Here is a 5,934-nt window from a genome sequence, read left to right as displayed (position 1 = left end):
TTGGAAAGCAAATTCAGAATCTTGCTGCGGAGTGACTCACGTTGAAGTGAGAGGAGCCGCTGCTAGATTTCGGACAGAGATGGAAAGCAAAAGTACATTCGAAAGTGAACATTAAAAATTCACTGGTTAGTTTTTCTTGATTTCCAAACGATTTCATAACACTGAAACGAAGTATTGCTAGTTTCTTATTTGCATTTCTAGTTCCATAATTGAAAATAAATCTCATCGTTTGAAATTGTATCTACATTAAAAGCATGTTTGGAAATGAAATGTTGCATATTGTTGCATGATTGATGGCATTTGGGAAAGGAAATTAGATCATTGACAATTTTTTGCAATTTCAATAAAAATTTACATTCTACGAGATTATTCTGGTGTTTTTGTTTAAAAAAGTTTGCAAATCTATTCAGTGATTCTACTTGTAATGTTCAATAATCTGAAATCCAATGAGTGATTGATTTGTTCTATGAGTTCTGAAGTGTAGTTTTGAACTCTAGCGGTCAAGTAAATGTGTAAATTATTGCGTGTTGATAAATTTTGGCTAAAAAATCCATTAAAAATGTATATGAGAACTCAAATTCTAACCATAAATAGCATATCTAGAGGTGCATACATGAGAAATAGTGCATATTAGAGAGTTGGACTACGAAACTGGGAGGGCAGATATATTTAGACTATGAAGCATAGTAAAGTAAGTGAAATACGAATGCATAATCAAAAAATTGCTAAAGGGAACTTGAAAGCTGCACAATTATGGCAAACTAGTGCACGTCTAGGTTAGTTACGGGACCGTTGGGTTACTTGAACGTTATTTAGAAGTCTTGGAAGGCGAAGTTCATTTGGTGCATCCGCCGGGAGTTCGGCTAGCTACTTTAGCTACGGGGTTTCCCGGTGCATGGACTTTGCTTGCCGATCGTTCCTTGGTTTGACTTAGAGACCTAGAGTGAGATAAAGAGCTGTTTATTCTAAGTTAGAGAGTGAGAGCACACGTAAACATTCCTGCGGGGTCCTTGGACTTAAAGAGCCGTGGTTGTTTCGTGTGAGCGCCAATCAATTCAAAAATAGTACACAAGTGTCCTTGGACACTTAGAATTCTCCAATTGATAAGGAGATTCAATCAAATCTCAATAAGTTGAGTTTCCATACTCAAAGTAATACGACTGTACTCAAGGGTTCTATGTCGTTAGAATGGGTCATCAATTTGTCTGATCTCATTAAGTGGAAAATATTAGACAAGCTTTTAGGAGCCACGAGCGCGGTAGAGTACACTCTTAAAGACCTGTACATAGGCTGGCTGTGTAGTGCATTAGGGGAAGAAGGAGAGTGTGTACACGAGTACACTGAGCCGGAAAGGGCCCTAAACATAGATGCTCAGCAGTTAGAAACCTCAAAAATAATCGTTAACACCCCTAGTAATCCTGTGCAAAAACCCTTAACGCACTTAGACACATATGCAGCAATTCAGCTGATCACCCACTAGAATTTGACGTGATATACTATAAGACAATAGCATTCGACTCAAGAGGGGGATACCATTGTGAAAGGTACTCGATTCCAAAAGAAAGGCCGCTAGCATTTAGCGATTTTCGGAACTACTTAGCATTAGGGAGTGGTGTTCCTAGAGAGTTGGACCCTTACATGATTAAAGAGCATAGGGACATCCTTGAGCTAGAGGAAAACTCTGCGTCTAAGTGGCTTTTGTAGAAGCAAGTAACTATAAAGTATGCTTGGAAAACTACGGCGTAACGTCGAGTGGCTCCAAGAGTATAAAAATTGGGATTTCGAACCCCAAAACATTGTGTCGGGGTCACTAAGTCAACTACAAACAAAGAGAAGGAGGACTCATTGTCAATATTGTTGTCGTGTTCCACACCACCTTGTGTGATTGGAAACACAAGATCAACGGTTCTAGTAAAGAGAAAAAATCTAAGACAAATCATTGTTAAAATAGCGCATAGGAGAAAAAAAAAACCTCTTTTACGACCCTTAGTAAATCAGTTTTACTAAAGTCGCTTATAAAGACTAGAGAGGATAATATAAAGATTGAGCGTGAAATCCTAGCAGTGGTATACGCTACATTGAAGGATTAGTATCGAGAGGAGTTACACGATTGTGTGCATCGTATGAGTGGAGCAGATTCTAGTAGAAGAGGAGACCAAAATAGGGCTAGAGAAGCACGTAGAAAGAGGCAAGAGGAGATAATTGCTCAAGATCTTGCCAATCAACTCGAGCACATTAACACGTTACTTTTAGAACAAGTACCAGGAGTACTTATTGAGGGATTAAGAGAAGGTAGATTAGTGGGCAAACCCACGCTAGTGAGAGAAATAGTTGACCAACCGTTTAATTTAGACCAGTGTCAGGACTTGGGATTGAGAAATTTATTTGCTTTACCTAGACCACGAGTACTAAGTTTTTGGGAAGACCCACTCTTTGAAAATCCGTTAGAACAAATGGCAGTGCCTGTAGCACGAGCTACGATACGATTGGTAGACTTTACATAGTTTGCAGGACTCTGGGATGAAGATCCGGATGCTCATCTTCAAAAATTTGAAGTAACATGTGTAGCAAACAAAATTGTGGATAATGATCAAAAACTATATATTTTTCCAGCTACATTTAAGGATGAAGCTGCCAGTTGGTACATTAATGTACTAGCAGCAAATAGGGCTACTTACCCTGAGCTGACAACAGAACTTTTAGCAAAGTTTCGCTGTCAGGGATTCCAAGATAGACTCACTCAACAGTTAGACTATCTTCAGCAGGGGATCAACGAAAGCATTGATCATTACATCCAAAGGATAGAGACAATAGTAAGAAAGATGGTAAATACGGCACCCAATGAGGATACTCAAAAGCGTAGGCTTGTAGATGGCTTGCGAGATCCAAACGCTCAACAATATGTGAGTTTAAGAAGACCGGCAGACTTAACAGCTACTAAACAAGAAGCTAGAAATTGAGAAGAGGTGCAATTAAGCCAATAGAGGAGAAGAGAATTGTTTAGTGGACCTAGTATGGCTACTTCTCCCACTATACCGATTCCACAAACTCAAGAGCCTGTATCTGGTTATGGAGTTACACTACCACAAGTGGTGGTAAATACAAATCAAACTCCTTATTATACTCCAAATCCATATATGACAGCTCCAGCATATATGCGACAGACTGGTACACCACCACCACCAGCTCTCACAGAAGAGAGGGTAGTCCAATTAATGACAGTCACAGTTGGAAAATTAAAAGAAGAAATTTTGAGTGCTTTAAGACCTCAAACGAAAGAAGTATATGCTATAGCTCAACAAGCAGCAGGCCCGTCTATGAGTGCACCTCCAATGAGATCCAATGTGTGGTGTGGGAAGTGCAACGGTTATGGCCATTTGGCAACTGAATGTCCAACTGCATCAAGGGTAGTGCCAGACCAAGTACGTACACTCTTTTGTACCTTTTGTCTAAAAAAAAATCATGTGGAAGACAATTGCTTTGTAAAGCAAGCGTATGAATGCCGTCAAGCAAAGGCTATGCAAACTAATTATAACTTTATGGATAGGAGCAATATGACTTACGAGATAGGTCCACCACCTCAACCTTTTATGTAAAGGGGCCTGCCTGAAACATATCAGCAGCAATTACAACAAGAAAGGCAAGGGTTACCCACACAGGGGATACCACCTACGCCAAGGTTACAAGGAAAAATGAGGAGAAATTCTCCATATAGATCTCCATTTCGCTAGAATAATTTTCGATACACTAACCCAAATATGGGGCCATCTAGCCCTGTGGTATGCTATAATTGTCAGCAGGAAGGTCATATAGCTCCCTATTGCCCCAATCCTCAAAAAAATCAAGACTATATACCATTATGTTGAGTATGTAGCGAGGAGGGTCATTATGAAGATGTATGCCCAAAACGGGTAACTTCATTGCAAAAAGACAAAGGGAAACAAAAGGTCGATGAGGGTCCTAGTACCTCTGCCAATTTAGTAGAGGTTCAACAAGTGCAAGATGCATTCCCTCGTAAACGAAAAGCAAGGAGAGTGACTTTTGCTAAAGAACCTGTGATGGTTGGGGTAGTTACTCGATCTCAAAAGATGGACCATGATAAAGGGTTTATTGTCCCAAATGTGAATAAGAAAGTTGATAACTCTTCCATAAAAGAGTTCGTAGAATCTCTTGAAGAAGCATCAGAGGATCATTCTGCGGATGAATCACCGATTGCTTTTAAGCTAGAGGAAAAGGAGGAAATTACAAAAGGTATAGCACCTTTTCCAGAAAGATTACAAACATATATAGTTCATAGAAAGAGTGTACCAGATACCTTTAATTTATGGGAGTCTATGAAAGATTGTAAAATATCATTGGACTTTACCACTTTAGTAGAGATATCTCCTCTTTGTAAGAAGCAATTATATCATAAGCTCGTACGTAGGAGAGGGAAGAGAAAGAAGCTCTAAAATGACAGAGCCAATTAAAGAAAAAGGAGTTCAACTAGTAGATATGTTTATGGATCTAGAAGCGCCTACTATAATTCTCTGTAGAAAATCGAGAGCACAAGGGAGCCCAAAAGGAGGCGTTGCTTTGGAGAATTACTGAGTTAGAAAGATATTCTTTCCTACTGTAGCGAGATAGAGCCAAGAAGGGTTGAGAGTATGTGTAGTTAGCAAGAGGCAAAGAGAGTGCGAGCCTGCACGGTAGCCAGGAGGGGCCGAGTAGGGGCTGCCTTTGTTGCGCCCTAAATGAAGGAAAGATACTAAGAGGACTTGATGGGGTTCTAAAGGAGTTTGCCAGGAAGGTGGTGTGTATGAGAATTAGTGAGAGAGAGAATACCCTACAGAATTAGTGAGATAGAGAGAGAATAAATACCTTGCTGAGTTAGAGTGAGAGGAAACAGAGAAAGAGAGAGAAATTTGGAAAGCAAATTCAAAATCTTGTTGCGGAGTGACTCACGTTAAAGTGAGAGGAGCCGCTGCTCGATTTCGGACGGAGACGGAAAGCAAAAGTACATTCGAAAGTGAATGTTAAAAATTCACTCGTTAGTTTTTCTTGATTTCCAAACGATTTCATAACACTGAAAAGAAGTACTGCTAGTTTCTTATTTGCATTGCTAGTTCCATAATTGAGAATAAATCTGATCATTTGAAAATGTATCTACATTAAAAGCATGTTTGGAAATGAAATGTTGTATGATTGATGGCATTTGGGAAAGGAAATTAGATCATTGACAATTTTTGGCAATTTCAATAAAAATTTACATTCTACGAGGTTTTTGATTAAAAAATTTTGCAAATCTATTCAGTGATTCTAGTTGCAATGTTCAATAATCTGAAATCCAATGAGTGATTGATTTGTTCTATGAGTTTTGAAGTGTAGTTTTGAACTCTAGCGGTCATGTAAATGTGTAAATGATTGCGTGTTGATAAATTTTGGCTAAAAACTCCAGTAAAAATGTATATGAGAACTCAAATTTTAACCAAAAATAGCATATCTAGAGATGCATACATGAGAAATAGTGCATATTAGAGAGTTGGACTACGAAACTGGGAGGGCAGATATATTTGGACTACGAAGCATAGTAAAGTAAGTGAAATACGAACACATAATCAAAAAATTGCTAAAAGGAACTTGAAAGCCGCACAATTATGGCAAACTAGTGCATGTCTAGGTTAGTTAGGGGACCATTGGGTTACTTGAACGTTATTTAGAAGTCTTGAAAGGTGACGTTTAATCAACCAAAAGTTGATTGTGTCCTGAAAAGTCGTCTCAGAAGCTATAAGCTTCTTTTCCTACAACTCGTCTAAAACATGCTTGGTGATAGGAAGAGGGTAGTTATCTCTAATGGTGGCTGTATTCACTTTTTTGAGATTGATACACACTCTTAATTTTCCATTTTTCTTGGGTACCACCACAATCGGAGATGCCCAAAGACCATACTAGGTA

At 38.9% G+C, this 5,934-nt stretch overlaps 1 pseudogene; it reads left to right on the top strand.

Annotated features, from left to right (window-relative positions):
• The first annotated feature begins 2,453 nt into the window (after window positions 1-2,453).
• LOC147422391 (uncharacterized) lies at window positions 2,454-3,610 on the top strand (annotated as a pseudogene).
• The last annotated feature ends 2,324 nt before the right edge of the window (window positions 3,611-5,934 follow it).

The sequence above is a fragment of the Adiantum capillus-veneris genome, chromosome 27, assembly GCF_014529385.1.
Source record: "Adiantum capillus-veneris isolate H3 chromosome 27, ASM1452938v2, whole genome shotgun sequence".
In the NCBI taxonomy this organism is placed as follows: Eukaryota; Viridiplantae; Streptophyta; class Polypodiopsida; order Polypodiales; family Pteridaceae; genus Adiantum; species Adiantum capillus-veneris.
This window is presented reverse-complemented; position numbering and strand designations above follow the sequence as displayed.